The 22,009-nt window shown below is 38.7% G+C and overlaps 1 pseudogene; it reads left to right on the top strand.

Annotated features, from left to right (window-relative positions):
• Positions 1 to 10,531: 10,531 nt before the first annotated feature.
• Positions 10,532 to 20,219, top strand: LOC131686933 (transmembrane protease serine 9-like; annotated as a pseudogene).
• The last annotated feature ends 1,790 nt before the right edge of the window (positions 20,220 to 22,009 follow it).

The following is a 22,009-nucleotide window of genomic DNA, read 5'->3' as shown; positions in this document are numbered from 1 at the left end:
GCCTTAGCTCTATTGACTTTTGACAATCTTGCAAAACCGTTGTAACTTGAGAAGATTACCTAGATTAAGTAAATATTATATTTGAACATTTTGGTTTTATTTATTTATTTGAAGGTTTTATTTCGGAATTCGTGGGGTTTTGGACAATGTCAAATAAATATTTCAATGATTTAATCTACTAATGGAAACTACCCAGAATTTAATCTACTGAGCGAAACTGCTGAGAATCTATTCACAAATCGAAAGAAAATTACTTAGCACTGATTACTCAATGCTTCTAATTTACATAAAATTTGGTAAATATAACATTGATGACACCAATATAACTAGAGACTATAAACATAGATAATAATTTCAGCATTACTTGCTTCCGACACATGGAAGAGAACACATCGCACTTGCACCTAATTTGCCGAGGCTTTCTTTTAGAGTTGTCTGTTTTAAATTACAGCAAATTATCCGTTTCCTGTAAAACTTTTGCAAAACTCTTTGCCAATTCATTAAACAAATATGAACACTAATCTGTTTAGTAATAGGTTTGTTTGTGAATAAAAATAATTAGCTCTTGATTTTTTTCAATCATCATCAAGATTGGAAGAGATGTATGATTTCTTGAAGAAAGTTGTAATGTTTGTCTGATTACATGTTTGTTTTATCACTATTTGGGAAAAAGTTTCAATTAAAGTTGTTGCACCTAACGCAACGAAGACGAAATGAGAAGATCAGAGCGCAATTCGGAAAGAACTCGTGTTGAGTGTATAGTAAAGATAGAAGAGTGATCTTGAGTCGATTTAGATTGGTTGATTTTTTCCTCTCTTTGCTCTCTTATTTAAGATTATCTCTCTCATTTTATTCCATGACGAGCAAAAACGGAACGAAAGACTGTCACATACTTAAGATATGAAATCGAAACTGTTATCCCAACTTATTGACTTATAGATTCAATCAGTCCCAACATTTTAGTCCCTCTTCGTGATTGCCTATTATTTTACCACTTTTTGCCCGGTCCACTTTTAAAAGAATTTTTTTTGCACGTTTGTCGAAGATATCACGGATTTACGGATTAACAGTGTATTAGTACGGAACGAATTACTCGTAACAATGAAATGAAGCGTTAATAAAAATGGTATTGCGTTAAAATGACGCGAAATGAAAATTCTATTCTCGGCTCAATCGTTCTCAGATAAATTGAAATACTTTTTGTGTAGCGCAGAGTAGTGTACAGAGAACAGAGTGTACAGTGTGCACTGACCTAATACAGAAATTCAAAATTGTGTGCAATTCAAAAACTTATCATTTAAAAATAACAAACTGGGTCGTGGGTCTTTTATATATTTCCTTATGTAAACAATAAAAATAATATAACGAGTTTATGTGGTTGTCCTACAGATCTCGCGCAAGCGCTTAGCCATTGCACGTGGAAACCTGTTTACGAGGCGAGGAAATATTTTTTTCCTCACCAACTATGTCTTGGGGGGGAGTAGTTCATTTCTATCTCGCTATTGTACATTTCCGTGTCATCATCGTAGTTGCTGCCTTTATGTTCGCGAATATCTTCCTTGCTTTTCGCCCTCAATAATTGCCCTTCCAAATAGATTCCATTTCTCCCAAATGTGACATTAATCTGCGAGTAAGCGGTATCCGATCTTGTAGCGGAACATTCATTTTCTCATAGTCCATATACAGAAGGATCTTAATTATAGCATTGTCACACACAACCTTGTGCTTTAAGTTGTGCGAAATGAATGGTTTCGTCTGCACTAATTTGTTGAGCGCTAAATGCCTGCCATGGTAGAACTGGATAGAGCCGGTTTCCGAAAGTCTAATCTCTATTTACACCTTCAGGATGCGAATGGTCAATAATTTTATAATCACCGCATTTGGCTGGAGCACCAATTCTTGCTTCTGCTAATCACTAATCTCGACAGATTATTACAGCTACAATTAAAGTAACAGTCTCTTGTATTCTTCAGACAAGGCACACAATATAAAAGTTACTTTTTTGTTGTTCGCTTCGCACTGGCTCGAGCAAAAGCATAAAGCACACTGAATTTCGTGACCATTGCCTTCGGTGGTTAGAAATAGCCTTCTTTAACTTTTTCTCAATAATTTGTTCAAACCAAATAAGCAACAAGTTTTGTTAAAAGTCACCGGTTTTTTAAATTTATTTTTGAAAAATTTCGGGGGGGGCTTTAGCCCCCTAGCCCCCCCTCTGGCTACGTTATTAACGTACTCTCTTGCTCGCGTTTTACTCTCACCGATTGAGCTGCTCCATTCGTTGATTCATGGTGCGATTTCGTTTGTTCTGGTCAATCACTGAGTAGCAACTACGAAATGTATGGCCATCTTGCTCATGCTCTTTTTCTAATGTTTATCTCACCGGTATTTTGTTGTTTACTGTTATATGTAATAACCGGGAATTTACTTGTTATTTAATCTACTGATTGAAGCTTATTAGATTGTAGCGTTCTTTCCTATCCCAGGACATAGTGATGGTAATTATTTATAGTGGCTAGTCTTCCCTGTATGATAGCTCCGTCAAATTGATCACGTTTTATATTTTTGAAAGATAAGCAGGTTTGGGTCTTTTTAACGATAAGATTTAAATAACATCTCATACCAAGGGGCCATGGATAAATTACGTGCGTAAAACTGACTTCTCCTGCACCGATATTTCAAATTGTTTCGAATTTCTTTACACACCTCATCCTCATCTAGTATGTCATTTTTTATGTTTTCATGCAGTAAAGCATCGCATAGATAACTCGGCACTAGGGTTCTTAGTACCGACTCATCGACGAAAAACGGTACTGCGGTACAGAAGACCAGTAACGGTTCCTGAATTCAAAAAAAAAAAATCGAGAATCTCTTCAAACTGAAATTGAATGCTCAATGAAATTGAATGATGATTTTATTCTCATATGATTGATTTGTTCTGATCAACAAAGCTTGTTTTTGTTTTGATCGCTTCGGATTGGCATGCATTCATTTCATTTTTCGCCTGCGGCGCTTTCTTTTATTTCGAGATCAAGGCCACTTTAAAATCAAAAACTACCAAGCGGTGCGCCTTCCGTTGACTTCAACAGATAGCAAATGCAAATGTAAGAAGCCCTATTATCAGCAGTAAATCAAAGCGAGAATGGCAGTAAATTCGAGCAGATTGCTCGTATTTTCTTTCGGCATTATTGCTTTATTGTAAATTAGTTTCGAACCTTTAAGCTGTACTCACACGAGGTGACAGGACACACAGCAGCGTTGAAATTATTAGAACATAATCCATAGTGAATTTTTTTTGTGGCATGTGTCCTGTCGCCTCGTGTGTAAACAGCTTTATGCGATGTGCCTGCTATTCTCTTATGCGTTACTATGTTTTAATTGACGCAAGGTTCTACTGTATCGATTTTGTTGGCTATTTTCGGCAAATTTGACGTTGCAAGTCTACCGCATGGTCTATGGTAGAACATAACTCATCATCATGTTTTACCGCTGACGCCCAACTCCTACTTAGCAGAAGACAAAGAATTCTTCACATTTCCTTTCGATCATGTCCATATGAGCCTGCCTAGTCCTAGTTTTCCGTTCTAAGTTTATAACTGATTCGCTCTAGAATACCTATCCATCTTTCAATTTCATTGCTTTCGTTTCTCTTAGTCTCAAATTTGCCGAAAATAGCCAACAAAATCGATACAGTATTCTCTTATGCACACAAAGATTCCTTACTTTCCTGTATACTATGGAGTTTAGTTGACTTTTCCGAGCACAAAAATTACAAATCGCTACATTTGAAACAGTTAACCAACTCTAAAATTCTTAGCTACTAAATCGCTGTTCGATCTCTTGTAGATAATGATTTAAGAGCAAACCAAAAACAGACATGAATTAGGCCAAAGTCTTACTACGCGCACCCGTTGAATAATTGGAACCAATCAGAATTTAGCTAATAAAAAAAAACAAAACAAATTTTTACGTTTCTTGCGCTAGATGATAATACTTTGAAATTTAGTGCAAATTTTATGTCAACCAAATAGTCAAGGAATTTAAACATATCGTTCATTACAACGGGTGTTAGTAATGTTAACCATCTAGAATTATTATGACGATGGCTCCATCTCATACTCCCACAAAGGCGTAAGCTGCACGATTTATCTAGAAGATATTTAATATAATTAAAAACCACCTTGCGGACCGATATCTTCCATAAAATATGTCGTACCGAAAATATCGGTACTGGATTTTTTTCAGTGCAGGTATTACGGTACCAACAAGTGGTCGGTATTCCCGGAATTTTCGGAATGGGGATTACCGGTACCACAAAGTCTGCACGGAACATTTGTACTTATCTATTATCTCGTCCTATTTTAATTCGCCAATCGGTAACTGAATGTGGATGGGTGATTCCGGTGGTCCACTGGCACATGGTGGCGCTCAGCAAGGTATCGTATCCTGGGGTATTCCGTGCGGATTAGGTTCTCCGGATGTGTTTGCCCGTGTATCCTCACACCGTACGTGGATTTTGAACAACGCTAGATAAAGGTATCGATGTTGTTACACGAGAAGATCAAATAGATTGACAAAAATTGCTCAAGAAAATGGAATCATCGAGTGGCTGATTTAGATCAAATGATTAGGGGAAACCGAGGCGAGTTGAAACAGTACCCATTACTACCGGAACACGCCTCCATACACACCAGGGACAGGAAATGAGTGCTTCAGTTTCTATAGTAACCACACCACAAAAACTTATTTCAATCCACCTAGCTGTGCAATTGGGCCTTTCTCTTTTCTCCAAAATAAAATTTTATGTTGTTTTGTTCAATATAATTGTGTCTTTACATTCTTGGAACATCTATATACAATGGCACACCATCCACGAACTTGACGCTGAAACAGTTGAAATAAAAAAATATATCATGTTTAATTAGTTTAATCAGCATTAGTTCAATGGTGTCTTGATGAAAAATCCACAACCCACCTTATTTCGGCATGACCGGTGGGTGAAGTGAAGGCGATGGGCATGAGAGAACAGGTTTTTGGCTGGCTTAATTCTCGACAGCGCGCAGTTTAATACAGTACCCGGCGCGAGCACCCTCGGGTGGTATTCCACCTCATGGTAGGAAAAAGAGTACTCAGAACTGCATACAGATATAACCACTACATATAAAACCTCCAAGGTGATGGGTTACCCGATAGTTATCGACAGTACGCGTCGTTAGAAAGGTAAATGAAGAGTCTAATGAAAACCAAAAAAACGTTATTGGCGCCGGTTCGTTGACGGGTTAACGAGAGAAACAGCGATGAGGACTCTTTGGGGTACGGCTCGACGTATGCGTAACCGAAACAGTACCAACGAGAACGTGGAATATTCAAACCGCTGAATATTCACTTTCGCCAAGAAGATCTCTCCGGACTTTGTCCCGGTACAGAAAACATACCGCGCCGCGTCTCCTCACGATACCGCGAACGAAACACCGTTTTCGATGGTGGATTTCTCACTTGCTCTCTTATCATGCAACAATAACGCCCCTGGGTTAGACAGAATCAAATTCAACTTGCTGAAGAATCTGCCTGACACTGCAAAAAGGCGCTTGTTGAACTTATTTAACAAGTTTCTTGAGGGTAACATTGTCCCTCATGACTGGAGGCAAATGAATTTCATCGGCATCCAAAAACCAGGAAAACCAGCCTCCGACCACAACTCGTATCGACCGATTGCAATGCTGTCCTGTATTCGGAAGTTGTTCGAGAAAATAATCTTGTTTCGCCTCGACAATTGGGTTGAAGCAAATGGCTTACTATCAGATACACAATTTGGCTTCCGCAAAGGCAAAGGGACGAACGATTGCCTTGCGCTGCTTTCTTCAGAAATCCAAATGGCCTATGCTAACAAACAGCAGATGGCATCAGTCTTCTTGGATATTAAGGGAGCTTTTGACTCAGTTTCTATCAATATTCTGTTAGAGAAGCTGCACCAGCATGGTCTATCACTAATTTTAAATAACTTTTTGCTAAACCTGTTGTCTGAAAAGCACATGCACTTTTCGCATGGCGATTTAACAACATTTCGATTTAGCTACATGGGTCTTCCCCAGGGCTCATGTCTAAGTCCCCTACTCTACAATTTTTACGTGAATGACATTGACGATTGTCTTGCCAATTCACGCACGCTAAGGCAACTTTCAAACGACGGGGTGGTCTCTGTTACAGGGTCCAATGCTGCCGATTTGCAAGCACCATTGCAAGATACTTTGGCCAATTTGTCTGCTTGGGCTCTCCAGCTGGGCATCGAGTTCTCCACGGAGAAAACTGAATTGGTTGTCTTTTCAAGGAAGCGTGAGCCGGCGCAACTACAGCTTCTATTAATGGGTGTAACGATCAATCAGGTCTTCATATTCAAATATCTCGGGGTCTGGTTCGACTCTAAAGGTACCTGGGGATGTCACATTAGGTATCTGAAACAGAAATGCCAACGAAGGATTATTTTTTTCCGGACAATAACTGGAACATGGTGGGGGGCCCACCCAGAAGACCTGATCAAGTTGTACCAAACAACGATATTGTCGGTGATGGAGTACGGGTGTTTCTGTTTCCGCTCCGCTGCGAACATACACTTCATCAAACTGGAAATAATCTAGTATTGTTGCTTGCGCATTGCCTTGGGTTGCATGCATTCTACCCATACGATGAGTCTCGAAGTGCTGGCGGGCGTTCTCCCGCTAAATAATCGATTTTGGGAACTCTCATATCGATTGCTCATCTGATGCGACATTTTGAACCCGTTGGTGATTGAAAACTTCGAGAGGCTCGTCGAGCTTAATGCTGAAACCCGATTTAAGTCCTTGTACTTCCACTACATGGCACAGAGCATCAATCCTTCTTCGTACAATCCCAACCGCGTCCGTTTCCTAGATACTTCTGATTCTACTGTATTCTTCGACACATCCATGAAGGAAGAGATTCGTGGAATCCCGTGATCCGCAATATATTTTATGATAAATTCCGAGAAGTCGACTGTGACAAAATGTACGACACTGACGTATCAAATCTCGATGGGTCCACTGGCTTCGGTATCTTCAATAATACTATCACCGCTTCATTCAAGCTCAATAATCCCGCTTCAGTTTACGTCGCTGCTATTCAGTACACCCTTGGTAACATCGAGACTCTGCCCTCTTCGTGCGGTGAAGCCTAAAAACCTATTCCCGTATTTTCTGGGGAAGATACGGGAGTCTCTGAGCAAGTTATCTGAAAAATCTTACCAGATTACTTTTGTTTGGGTTCCCTTTTATTGCTCTATTCCGGGTAATGAAAAGGTCGACTCTTTAGCAAAGGTGGGCGTATTAGAAGGTGAATTCAGTATTTGTCATCATACGACACTCGACAGTTGGAAAAACTCGTGGAGCAATGGTTACATTCGATTATCCCGACGGTATCAACGAAGCCTAGGTTCAGGGGGGTGGATGTGGGTCGGGATTTCATACTTGTAATGTCCCGGCTTATGTCCAACCACTACACATTAGATGCGCATTTGCAGCGTATTGGGCTCACGAAGAGTAGTCGGTGCGTTTATAATGAAGGTCCAACCACTACATCGATCACGTTGTGGGGGTGTGCGCCGGGTATTGTGGTGCCAGATCACAGTTAAAGGATTCCCTCCGGGCCCGAGGTAGACCGCCCGATGTTCCAGTTCGGGATATACCTGCAAGTCGCGATCTTCCCTATATGTCTCTCATCTACCTTTTTATTAAAACGACAAATATCCTAATCTAGCCCATATCCTTTATTTCTCGTTTTTAGAAGTTCCCTGTCCTTCCTTTTGGAGCACCAGAGCGCCACTATATGACTGCCGTCACCTTTACCACGCCTGCAGAAAATGAATTCAAAGGGAGAGCAAGTAGATGGTCTGATTACTCTTGAAGGGTTCTCCGCCGTCAACCCGATCCTAGGCATCTACCATCTACCAGCCTGAGGCTCTAACTCATGTCACTGTTCTTCTCTTTGCCTGAAAGTTGCAAGTTTTCTTCTTCTTTCCCTGTCATCGTGCTCGTCTACTCCCCCTGTTCCTGATACAACTCCTGCTGCTGTTACAAAAACCAATTTGTATTATATTTCTAGTTTTAAGATAGCATTGAACCTTTTCTTTTTTTTCGTTTCCCATCTTGTGTATCTAATTGTATTCCTAGTTTTAACATAGCTGCGAAATTTCTCATAAAAGTTCGTTCCCCTTCTTGTATGTTAATCTACATTCCTAGTCTTATGACAGCTGTAAATTTTTTTTTGTAAAAAATAATTATTTTCAATCTTGTATATCGAATCGTATTTTTAGTTTAAGATAGTTGTAAAAAATGTTCTTCTCAATATTAAAAAAATATTTGTGGTCTCTTAGTTTCAAGATATTTAAAATGTAAAAAATTAATTTGGCACCGCCAAGCTAACGTATTTGTGCCTATTAAATAAACGAACTGAAAAAAAAGTTTATAGGATTTTTTTAAATCCTTATTCACGAGCCAAGTAAACTTTACACTTCCCACTGTAAAAATCACTTAACTGCGAAAGCCTATTATATTAGGCGGTGTTAAGTCAGACCGGACTAAGTCGCAAAATCTTAAAAAATGAGATAATGATAGCATTGGATTAAGAATTTCATACGCTACATTCGACTCTTGCCAGATTTGAAATATGTTATAGTAAGCAAAAGTTATGGCAAAAATTAATCTCGAATTATAACGTAAAGGATGCTGCGATTCAAACTTTAAACTCGTTTTTCTCGAAATCAATACAATGTCACTTAGTCCGGTCTGACTTAACACCGACCATATCTTAATAATAATTAACCGAATCATGCAAACAATAGGGACGAAAAGTGACTACTTGTGGCTGAACACCCAAAATATTAAATAAGAAATGTAATGCAAGCAATTTAATCAAAGAAAAAATAAAATATAAAAAAAAATTGCAATAATGTGAATAACATCTTAGATTAGCAGATAATCCATTTAGACTAGGTCCATTCGCTACCACTTATCACAAATAATTCAGCGCGGAACAGTTGTCCTCGTTTCATTATCTATTTGAATGCACCAATCGTTTATTGATTCGTTTGCCGGATTTGGCGAATAGGGTGGTGAGCCAATTTGCGCCATGTTTCTATTATCACCCTACCCATTTGATGCCGTTTGGTTACAGCAGCGTCTATCATCTTTGTTCAACGCATTGAGTCAAATGGTAGCACGACAATAAGGTCACTCGATTCGAGTTTTTGTTGCACTCAAATACGAGCATTTCACCATTTCATGGCATATGTGTTTTTATCATGGTTATTAAGGGGATTCAATTCTTATAGAATTGTGCAAAAAGTACCTAATGTTTGATAATTTTTTTGAAGAGGTAAAATGACTTAGACATGTGCGGTATTCTGAAAAATGATTATTAATGGCGATTTCGCTTGAACCTGAAACTGAGTCAGGTTCTAACCCCAACTGCTGTCAGTTCATACATTTTGACTCAGTTTCGCTTCAAACGAAAACCACATAAGGTTTCATCCGTAAAATCATATTTTTGAGTGTAACAATGTCAACAATAGCGCTCAAAATGGCGGTTCAGGAAAAAGTGTTATGAAAACCGACTTCATCCGCAGGCACGATACAGGTCGCAATTCGTCGTATACAAGCAGAAAACCAAGACGATCTCCATAGAGGCGCCCCCACCTAAAAACGTGAAAAAAATTACACTCAAGTTTTTTTTACGCGGTTTTTTTTTACGCGGTATTTTTTTACGCGGATTTTGAAATTTACGCGGTTTTCATTTACGCGGATTTTGAAATTTACGCGGTTTTCATTTACGCGGATTTTGAAATTTACGCGGTTTTCATTTACGCGGATTTTGAAATTTACGCGGGTTTCATTTACGCGGATTTTGAAATTTACGCGGTTTTCATTTACGCGGCTCGTATCCTCCGCGTAAAAAAAACCCTGAGTGTATATAGAAACCAAATGGCGACCACTTGAAAATAAAGTACCGTTTTTTCGCACGACTTTGGCCCACTGTAAAAAATCGTTGATGATCAAAATATTGCGATTTTGTAGGTTACTGCGCCAGAAAATGTTGTCTTCTTTTAGGCGGACAAATCGCGAAGTTGATTGCTGTTGAATGGTTCGAAAACGAGAATGCCCGCAGATTCGAAAAAAACCTTCTGCTGGAGCCTTAAAAATCATTTTGCAGAATAGCGCACATGTCTAAGACATTTTACTTCTTCTAAAAAAATACCCAACATTAGGTACTTTTTGCACAATTATATAGGAGGGCCCCCTTAACAACGAAGTAATGCTGTTGATGTCAATTTGTACGCATGCCATCGATTGTAGGCCGAGTAATTAATGAATTAGTGAGGCACGCACCTTAATATGATGAAAATAGGCACTTCACCCTAGATGCAATTTTGTTACTACCTGCATTTAAATTTCGTTTCTCTCTGTTCCCCGTGATAAAGCCTTGGTTCTGCTATAAAAGCAGATTTTCGAACAAGATCCATTTATTTGGAGGAGATCTCGGAGAAAACATGTTCTACCTAAATCTACTGCTGCTTATCGTTGGTGCAGTTGCTGTTTTTGGCAATAGTAAGTATTTAGTAACGGTCCAATTGTTAAGCGCGAACAACAATTCCATCCTACTTATATTTCAGCATTTCCCGCTGAGTACCTTGAGTGGGAAGGACGCATCGTCGGAGGATCAAATGCAACTGCAGGTCAGTTTCCGTACCAGGTTTCGCTACGCAATTCTGCAAATGCTCATTTCTGCGGTGCTTCAATCGTCACCCCTCGTTGGGTGCTGACGGCGGCCCATTGCACGTATGAGCGAAGGCTGGCTGACACCTTCGTCGTAGTCGGAACTATTTATCAGTACAGTGGCGGAGTTCTTCACAGCACTTGCCGTATAATGTACCATGGAGACTATGATCCCAACCTATTAACCAATGATGTGTCAGTGGTGCAAACTGAATGGCCTATCGTCTACAACGATCTGGTTAAGCCTATTGGTCTGGGTAATACCTATATCGAAACTGCCAACGGTGCTTTGGCTTCGGGATGGGGACAACTTGGAGCCAACGTTGGTAGTCCTAACAACTTGCAGTGGCTGCGCACTAACATTATCACGTGGGCTGATTGCCGTAATCGTCACCGGCCTAGTCGTTACAGTATGGTCTACCGAAACACAATCTGTACGCTGAGCCCGGCCGGGCAGGGATTGTGCATGGGTGATTCCGGTGGTCCACTAGCACTTAATGGCGTCCAGCAGGGTATCGTGTCCTGGGGTGTTCCGTGTGGATTGGGATACCCGGATGTGTTTGCTCGTGTGTCCTCGCATAATTGGTGGATTATGAACAAGGTGAACGACGCCGATTTGCTCTGTGAGAACTTCAACAATTTGGTGATAAAATAAAACATTGAATATACAGGTTTTTTTGGGCGGGGATACGCGCGTAAAAAGCCGCGTTAAGTAAAAAATCCGCGTAAAAATCGCGATTAAAACCCGGCACAGTTATCCCACAAGATTGACTTGCACCTTATTTATCCTTAAGGGAGGAGGTACTCCTATTAAATAAAAAATCGTATTTAAATGGCTCTAACTCAAAAAGTACACTTTGTATTTCAACTCAATTGGTATCATTAGAAAGGTGAGACAATTTCATAGTAAATGGTGTCCCCATATTTTTCAGCTATTAAGTAACATTTTAGACGTAAAATGTCTTAAAGTTAGAGTAAATGTGATTATTGCCTTTAATTTGAGCATTAACAGTTGCAAGGATCAGCTCTAGAACTGAAATTAGTGCAATTAGTCTGATTGGATTCCGAAGGAGCAGTGTTGCCAGGGACAGTTTACGTTGACGATGAAAAATCAATTTTTCATGTATCTTCGTTATGTTGTTATATGATTGAAAACTGATAAAATTTATCAATTTAGACTGTCTTTGGCTACGTTTTCCACGCAATTGGACTATTGTAAATATTCTAGGAGAATTGTATTGAGCACTGGAAGGTAAAAATTGAGCAGCTTCTAGCATTGCGAGGGAAGCAGGGGGCTTTTCGTTCTCAAGAAAAAAATAGTTTTGAAACCCTACATACACTAGAAAACAGTTGGGCATGAAAGGGTTGATACTTTGGATTGTTCGTATGAAAAAGCTGCATAATTTGTTCTTTGACGTCATATACTTATCTCTTCTTGTTTCCACGTGTTTGGGTTAGTGAACTTGAAATTTTTGTCATATTTTCTCTTATACTAGCGGTAAATAAAAAGTATGCCACTTATCATATTTTTTATTTGTTTCCACTGGAAAATTAAGAAATTTTTACATAGAAAAGTGTACTAATATCTTATAGTTAAGTGAATTTAGTACTCTTTTAGAAGTAAATTAGTTCAAAGTTAGTGTATCATTAACGTTTTTGCTAATTTTATTCGAAATAGTAAATAACAAACATAACCTTTATTATTATCGAAAAGATGCATCTTAGCAAGTTCTACAACTCCTTTTTTAAGTCCGTATCAGTATTTGTTTTCATTCCGACGCAATTTTTCTTAATAACATTGCAAAACGACGTTTTTGAACCCACTGCATTTGTGACGACATCTTATTGTATCTTCTAATTGCAGCGAAATAAAAAGAGGTACGGGTAAAGTGTCAAAAAAAATTGTAAAGAATTTTAAGGGACATAAAATGAACAATCACAATGATCAAGTTTGTTAATTAGTAATTAGACAAATTACAAAACTCCTTTAAAAGCACTACTTCTAAACTACTTTACCGGTAAAACGTCACTTCTTCTTTGTTTGGTACATTAACCACTGAGACCAGTTTTTTTGACTACTGTGGTACAAAAAACATTTCTTAGTACACTTAACGTAAACTATTTGTACATAATTTGGTAGGAAATTTTCACAGTTTTCCATTGAAATGTTAGTAATAAGGATATAAAGCATCTTTTTAGACTAGAGTCTTTTAAGCACTTACAAGTCGACTACAGAAATAGTTTAATAATGAAATTTCAACGAATATCATGTTGAAGAATAAATTATTGATCATTTTGAAACTCGACATTTGGATAGAGTTGGAAGGGTGGGAAAAATAACAGCACCAAAACAAACAGCAGGTAAGTTAAACTCACAAGTAGTTCAACTCGCCTGCGAGTAAGCCTAAAGGTCTTTACCACATTGGATAAGAAGCTTTAGTAAGTCTCTGAGTTTCAGTCGTCCAAATATGGTCTCGTCTAGAAAAACTCTAGAAAGAGAACTGCGGAGAGAAAAACAGCATTTTTGGCATCGTATGCTCCGGCATTGTATGGCAACACGTCCAGTGTTATAAGGATGGGCAGTGCTCGATTTGATTCGTTTTTTGACAGCTAAACGCGAATCCAATCGATCCAAAACGCAGTCTCCGCAGTTCTCTTTCTAGAGCTTTTTCTAGTGTCGTCTATATAAGGACGGCCGAAAACTCCAAATCCCAATTGCGCTACTGCTGGACAGTTGCATATATCAGATAATGTGAGGTTCCGTGGTCGGATTCACAAAGATCGCATGAAAAAGACTCAGCGCGCTGAATTGTTGCCATGTGATAATTGAGTTTGCAGTGGCCTGTTAAGGCCTTGTCAGCATGCCGTAGTAAACCTTTGAAAAATGGAGGATATTTTTCAAAATCGCTTGGCACAGTTGTTCTAGAAAAACCTTTGTTTGGCCAATTCATCAGCCCATTCATTTCCAGTAATACCGGAATGTCCGGACACTCAAACAAGGTAGATACTAGCGATCACTAGCTTAGACCGTGATTTATCTGAGATAAGGGCCTTGATTGCAGCTTGACTATCGGAGCAAAAGTTTATAACTCTGTCGGACAAACTCAGTTGAAGGGCCGATTGTACGCAAAAAATCGCAAAGATTTCTTCTTGGAATACAGTTCAATATCTACCTAGTGAGCGAGATTGTTCCAATCTCATTTCACGACAGTAGACGCCAGCACCAGCACGTCCCTCCACCAGAGAACCGTCAGTGTAACAGACCACTTGCGTTTGTTGTTGTCTTTCCATATAGCCAGACAACCACTCCTCTCGAGAGGGAATCTTCACGTGGAATGTCCTGTAAGGAAAACTACATGTGAGTGTAATATCGCTGGGAGCAAGAATATCTTCACCTCATGTAACCATTTGTGACCACAATCGCGTATGACTGGTGGCAAGATCAACATGGTTACTGTTCCAAAGCCCAGTAACCTGCAGTCTGTATGCACAATGTGCATTGCACATGACAGTGCTTCTTATTTGAGGTGTATGTGTAATGGTTTAGAAGTGCCTCAAGAGCAGCAGTCGGAGTTGTGCTGAAAGCACCAGTCAACGCCATGAGAGCCATTCTTTGCAGATGGTTTAGCTTTGACTGGACTGTCATCACCTCTCCCCTCTGCCACCACACAAGGCATCCGTATGACAGTATTGGACCGCCCGAAGGCCATACAGGCTTTCTTGACTCTGAGCTCAATGTGAGCAGACCAATTCAGTTTGGAATCCAATATAACTCCAACGTATTTGACTTGATCTGCACACAGTAGCTCAGAATAAAAAAACTGCAAGGGACGAAACCCGGTTGTTATTCGCTTTTTCGTGAAAAGAACCATTGAAGTTTTGCTTGGGTTAACTGATAATTTAACTTGTCGACACCACTGTTCGAAAGTTCCTAATTCTTGTTGCATTAAGTCAAAGATTGTTCCGATGCAAAGTCCAGCAATTAGTATTTGGTAATCTTGCTGACGAATAATTTTATCCCAAACCAAAAGATTTTAGAATTGAAAACATAGTATTGGTATATTTCCAATGTTTGATTCCATTTTGTAGCTGGTAAGCAATGTTAACCCCCCCCCCTCTTACCTCACCCACATGTAACAACATGCTTCATACTTCCTCCTTTTACCTACCCTTAAATGTGTGATATACTTGTTGAATGGCCTTGTAAAAGGGTTTAATAGTTGTTTTTTGAATTTATGTTTTTGCATGCAATAGACAGCATGCGACAAATGGTTATCCATGGATTTGATAGCGTTTGCTTTATAGATTCGAATGAATATGGCTTTGTCTGCGGAAATTTGCGGATTGAAGTGTTATTTCATACCAACATATTGCTTTTTTGCACTAAAACTTTCGATAACTCCACAGATTTAAGAGATAGAAATAAACTTGAATAACAAAAATTGTGTATTTTCTTATGCCGAACAAAATCTTAGACCATTTTGAAATTCTAAAAAATCACCCTGAAGATATTTCGAAAAATGTGATTTTCAGGGGTATAATAGAAAACTCCACAAATGGGTAATAAAATCAACGGATACATAGCATTTTCAGCAAAGTTGTTTCTTATTATATTCCATACAACTTTGCTGAATACATTTTTTTTATTATTTTCGTAAATGACCAAACAAAAATTTGCTTCTCAGCTTTAGAGGGATTAATCAACAAGCTAATATTAATTTTATAGACAAACTTTGCTGAAGACGCTATAGCTCGTAGATCGTTTTTTTTCGAGGTCAAAACAATTTCGATCACGTTCTTGCCCGTTTGGAAACACTGTGCAACGTGGAGAAAAAAAGGTGCATCCACCGACTCATCCCAAATGTATCGGCTTGGGTTCACAGGAAGCATGGAGACGTAAACTTCCATTTGATGCAGATGGGGTCGGTAAATTAGACAATCTGAAGTTTGCCGCCCAGATTGTCTTCTTATGGGAATAGCATTAAGTCCAGGGTTGTTACGGAAGACGACAAAATAAAAACGAGACAAATCCGCGCGAGATTTTGCGCGGTTTTCAAAACAAATAGATGCAAATTTCTATAAATCTTCAAAACTTGCAATGGTTTTTATTTTTTAAAATTTTAGGAAACTTCTAATGTATTGTCCACCGTCTTTTATTGATAGGCTAAACATATCGTGGCTGATGCTTAAACATATTCCTAGCTTTCAGAGCTATTTTGAATTACAACGCAAAATATTTTCGACACCATTCTTTTATTAACGATTGTAATTTGGATAGAATCTGACACCCGTTTGATTTTGATATGTCGTCATTGAGACTGCAAACCACATTCGTTCCAAAAAGCGATTCGCCATAATGCAGAATAAGGCTGATTAACAAAGATAATATGCACAACAATATATGGGCGACGAAAAATCTGACTACCTTCTTCACAACGCACCATCTGACCGTGCATCCACATGCTTCTCATTTGACTAGCGAACGATGAATGAAGCATTTAGCTCAAAAATGCATGCAAGAGTCTTATATAACTTCACAATTTTTTATTGGGTCTCTTAAGTGCACCATATTCAGGGCCGGAGTTACACTTTTAGTCCGGGTTGGTAGTAAGATAAGCATAGGGTGAGGGGTTTATTACTGGGAGTTTGTCACATTTTGCAATACACACGCTTGCATTACATTCACACAAAATGTGTTTGTGCAAATGGGATCGTGGTACATCGAGAATTTCAAACGCGCTTCTTGTGTGCCCGAGACAAATGAGTGGTTGATTTTCAATTACTTAGTCCAATGTTTCGAGTGGGTAATTACCAGACTGTTTCGAGTGGGCAGTACCAGATCTAACAAATATCGCTTTTTCTTCGCGTCACTTACGGAATTTTTTGCGCTATCCATAAAAGTCAAATTCGAATTTTCATACAAAATTGGTGACTATTTTTCCAACTAATTTGTGCAAATTTGATGTGATTCCGTTCAGTACAATGAAAGTTACTAACGATTAAAAACTTTTCCGCCATTTTTTCCTAATTAAATTAAATTTTATATTGAAAAAACGACTTACCTTAGTCACGACAAAAGAATATGAAAAAATATGGATCAGAGTCCCAAAAAGTTACTAGTAATTATTGCATTTCTTTTAATAAATCCATGGTTCTTGTGAACTCAGTTGACTGCAGCTATTTTGATTGCGCAGGAACCCGTACACTTCAAATACATAGTCACCATTAACCAACTTTCACCTATGGTTGTAACTCAAGTTGTTGGGCTCCGATCTTGATGAAATTTTGAAGTATAGCCCAAAAAAGAATGCCAATCGCTGTACTTTGCAGCGGATCATGAAACAATTATAATTTGGCAAGGGATCTGTTCCTGTGGCAGGAAAACCAGTGTTTTCGTGACAGATAATACTACGAGTTCGAAAGTAAAGGAAGTTCCTCAATAAACGGATGTTAACCTTCATTAAGTCCCATTACGGATCGTTATGTTTGGACAAACTTACCCAGCTGCCATTACAGCAAGGGTGTGTTATAATGATACAACAATGGAATCCAGTTTACACAAAAAAAACAGAATCTTTGTCCGAAGCTCCATCCAACAGCGATGTATTAGACGATAATGAAACGCAATTTCCAGCGACATTGGCCAAATGAAGAATTGGTCGAATCCGCAGGCCAAGACAGCGCAGAAGATGAGCGACAGCAACAGAAAAGTATGTGGATTTCTTCAAAATAACGACGAATGGTTTTGTTTCAGTTTTTTTGCAAAATAAAATAAATTACCTTTGCTTCGACCTTAGAAAATTATTCGATTGAAAGAAAGGTTAAGCAAATACACGCATTTGAAAATGCCACATTACTAAGAATCCAACCTTCTTTTTCTGGTTGGCTGCCACAAAAAATTGAAGTCTTTCAGCTACCGTTGCAGATTCCTTGCCATATCAACAATTTACCGGCAACATTACCCGCAAAAAACAAACTTGTATTTCTTGCGAACATCTCAGCGACCCCTGGCAATATAAAGTTTCTGTTTCTATTCAAACTCCAATTAGATACACGTTTCATCGTCCATAAGGATGCATCCGTTTGAATTGGTCAGCACACTGAGCATACTGCTTTCCAAGCCGCATTTTGCCGTACAACAACGTCCGACGCCTTGATTACATCTTCCGGGAAACAGACGTTCCTTGAAATGTTTCAGAACTGCACAGACGGTGGTATTTTGCTATTTTCAATTCCCGTGCGATCCTCGTATCCGACCCTGTCGTGATTTCATTACTTCTAGGCAGAACTAATTTGCTGCTTTTTCCATCACACGGAAAGGCGAGTAAACACCAACCTAGTCAAAAAGTTTTGCACAGTATTTCAACTTTGTAAATGGATTGCTGTCAATAGCTACTATAACCGACCCCTAGGACCGATTTTAAATATGCTGAGTTTTATAGTTGAATCCAAATGAAAAGAAAACGCAGAACATTGTATGCACCAATATATTGCAATTCGTGTTTCATCATTTTAAATGAAACTTCAAAAATCATAACTGTTCATATTATTCGTAATCACCTCAAATATTTATAAAGCGGCATAACGGAGTCTCAGGTTAAATTTTTAACCAACACTCTGAGGGATTAGTGTTCCCAGTGATTGAAGTGAAAGTTATTAGTACACTCAGGTTTTTTACGCGGGGGATACATGCCGCGTAAATGAAAACCGCGTAAATTTCAAAATCCGCGTAAATGTAAACCGCGTAAATTTCAAAATCCGCGTAAATGAAAACCGCGTAAATGAAGACCACTTAAATTTGAGAATCCGCGTTAAAGGGAAACTCGTTGATAGATACCGCGTAAATTCCAAAATCCGCGTAAATGAAAACCGCGTAAATTTCAAAATCCGCGTAAATGAAAACCGCGTAAATTTCCAAATCCGCGTAAAAAACCGCGCAAAAAAAAACCGCGTAAAAAAACTTGAGTGTATACATCTTAAACAAAATGATAAATGGGCAAGTTAAGAAGACTCCGATAAATAAAATACGGTCCAAACTCGAATTCGCGCCAAATCCGCGCGATGCATTAAATTGAGAACAAAGAACACGCCAAATCCGCAAAAATCGCGAAATCCGCTCGACCATAACAACCCTGTAAGTCTCGACTTACAGCCAGCTTTCCGACTGCCATGCAGAAAATGCGTCTGTGTGGATTAAAAAATTATGTAGCTATAATTTTAATAATGCTAGATTTCCACGCATTATATATAACTCAGCACGGAACATTTGTACTCATTTCATTAACTATTTGAATTCACCAATCTTTAATTGCATCGGTTGATAAATTTGGCGATTAGATGCGATATTTTAGCACATGCGTTTGAATTGCGTTTCTCTCTGTTCCCCATGATAAGGCCTTGGTTCTGCTATAAAAGCAGATTTTCGAACAAGATCCGTTTATTTGGAGGAGATCTCGTAGAAAATATGTTCTACCTAAATCTACTGCTGTTTATCGTTGGTGGAGTTGCTGTTTTTGGCAATAGTAAGTAGCAACGGTCGAATTGTTGAGGGCGATTAATAATTCTATTCTACTTATATTTCAGCACTTCCCACTGAGTACCTCGAGTGGGAAGGACGCATTGTCGGAGGATCAAATGCAACTGCAGGTCAGTTTCCGTACCAGGTTTCGCTACGCAATTCTGCAAATGCTCATTTCTGCGGTGCTTCAATCATCACCAATCGTTGGGTGCTAACGGCGGCCCAAGTACCTATGGGCGAAAGCTGGATATCATTTACGCCGTGTTCGGAACTATTTTTCTGAACAGTCGCGGAACTACTTACAGCATTTGCCGTCTAATCAACCATGAAGAATACGATCCCAAAACCATTGCCCATGGTGTGTCACTGATGCAGACTGATTTACCTATCATCTTCAGTGATCTGCCAACGGTGCTTTGGCTTCGGGATGGGGACAACTGAAAGCCCACGTTGGTGGTCCTAACAACCCACTGAGACGTCCAAAAAATTGTTTCAAAATCGTTCAACACGGGTCCAACGATGGACGTTTGTTGAACGGTTATTTGGACGTTGTCCAAATTGGTCCAACGAACGTCCTTCATTGGACAATTTTGAAACCAACCGTTCTTAGAGGGAACTTGCAGTGGCTGAGCACTAACATTATCACACGGCATGATTGCATGAGCCGTCACCTCCTTCACGCCCACATCTACACACATTCAATTTGTGCGCTGGGCCAGGACTGGCAGGGCATGTGCATGGGTGATTCCGGTGGTCCACTGGTGTATGGTGGCGTCCAGCAGGGTACCGTGTCCTGGGGAATTCCGTGTGGATTGGGTTTTCCGGATGTGTATGCTCGTGTATCCTCGCATCATTCGTGGATTATGTACCACGTGAACAATGCACATTATCTTTGCGATACTGATACAATTGGGCAATAAAGTAAAATATAGAATATATTACGTTATTTTAAACTCTGGCTGTGAATACCTCTCTACTGTATCTCTTGGAACGAGTACTGTGGGCAAATTTGAAAAGATCAATATGCTAGAAACACTCAGGATTGTTCCTATCGAGTGAGAATGTTTGTTAAATTTCGATAGACGACAACACAAATACATTTGAAATAGGGTTCCCAGTATCGACCCTTTTTGGAGAGAACCGGTTCCACGGTACTAACACACTCAATACAGGTAGTACCGGGAAAATACCTGCACTTTTTTTTAAGAAAGCGTAAAGCACAGTGAAATTGAACGCTCGAAATTATAATTTTGTTGATCAGATTTTATATGCTTAACAAGTATTCTGATCAACAAAGCACGTACAATGTGTAACTTACTTTAGAACAGTATGAGTCATACTGTATGACACATTTTGGCAGATTTTTTTTTCTAATGTAGCACCTTCTTTGACTTCGAGGTTTTACGTGCTTTTATATTCAAGCTGGCGTGCTAGATACCTTATTTACTACAATAAATCTACGAGGTATCCTCAATTTGCTGCATAAGATATTTTCTTCCACTATATCTCGAGAATAATTCAGCGTAATCCACTGCATATCAGCCTAAGGTTTGTCTAATCTTCTTTAGACTCTGTGGCTCCTTCCTCTTATGTATACCATCGCTCTTTCCAATCGCCAGAAAATCACAATTCTCACCGTTTAAAGCAATTCATGCGAATAACAAATCCAAAATAATTATGTGCTAAATCGGCATACATTCTATTGCAGATACAGACTAGATGGTAAACCGAAAGCAGACATGACGCCACAAACTAATTCAGTTGGCACACATGGAATAGTGGGAACTAATCAGAACTTCATTTGTGAAACTTTCTCAAAAATTGTAAGTAGGGGAACATGGGGAGATTTGACCAAGCGCAAAATTCTATTTTTGGCTGTGGTGTCTTCTATTCGATTTTTAAAAAATTTTCAAAAATATTTTTATACTTGTTTCGATCCCTTAAGGTAATTTTAAAAGTTTGGAATGAAAAATCCTTTCCTTACAGAAAATATTACGTGAATAATGAATTTGCATTAAATGATATAATTTTTTATCAAACTTTGTATGAACATATCTACTCGACTACTAATTACTATTAATGTACTAATATGTCATCCTAATCTTTGTGAAGCAGTGAACCGATTTTACATAAATTGGAACATTGGAATTGTTATTACTAAAATTTGAATGACATTGAACGCAATAACTAATGTTGGAGAGACTTGACCAAGTGGCAATTAGCTGAACAAAAAAAACAAAATTCCTGATATTTATTATGCTTTGGTATCTACTGTTAATGTTAATCACGCCACAAAACAATCCCACCTCAAACATAAGTCTTTATATTTTAGAATTAGTAAACAAAGTTAGCAATAGTAGGACTGATTTTGTGATGTGTGAACATGCAATGCAAGCAGTACAGTTAATCCTTAAAAATAAATGCATTAAAAAATCGAAATTGATAAAATGCAACCATTTCATAGTTTCTATTACTACCCAAAGATCTCGACCACGTAGGAAAAAATAACCACAGTATGTTTTATGTCATTATTTTTTGTCATGATTTTTCAAAATTCTCTTGGTTAAGTCTCCCCACGCCTTGGTCAAGTCTCCCTGCAGTGGGAAGACTTTACCAAAAAAAAAAAAAAAAAACGGTCACAGGAAAAATTTTATAACTTTTTAAAAATTAAATTAAAAACTCTGCAAAATAACTTTACACATTATATCTC

The sequence above is a fragment of the Topomyia yanbarensis genome, chromosome 3, assembly GCF_030247195.1.
Source record: "Topomyia yanbarensis strain Yona2022 chromosome 3, ASM3024719v1, whole genome shotgun sequence".
NCBI classification, from domain to species: Eukaryota; Metazoa; Arthropoda; class Insecta; order Diptera; family Culicidae; genus Topomyia; species Topomyia yanbarensis.
Note: the sequence above shows the minus strand (reverse complement) of the source record. Positions and strands in the feature narration are given on the sequence as shown.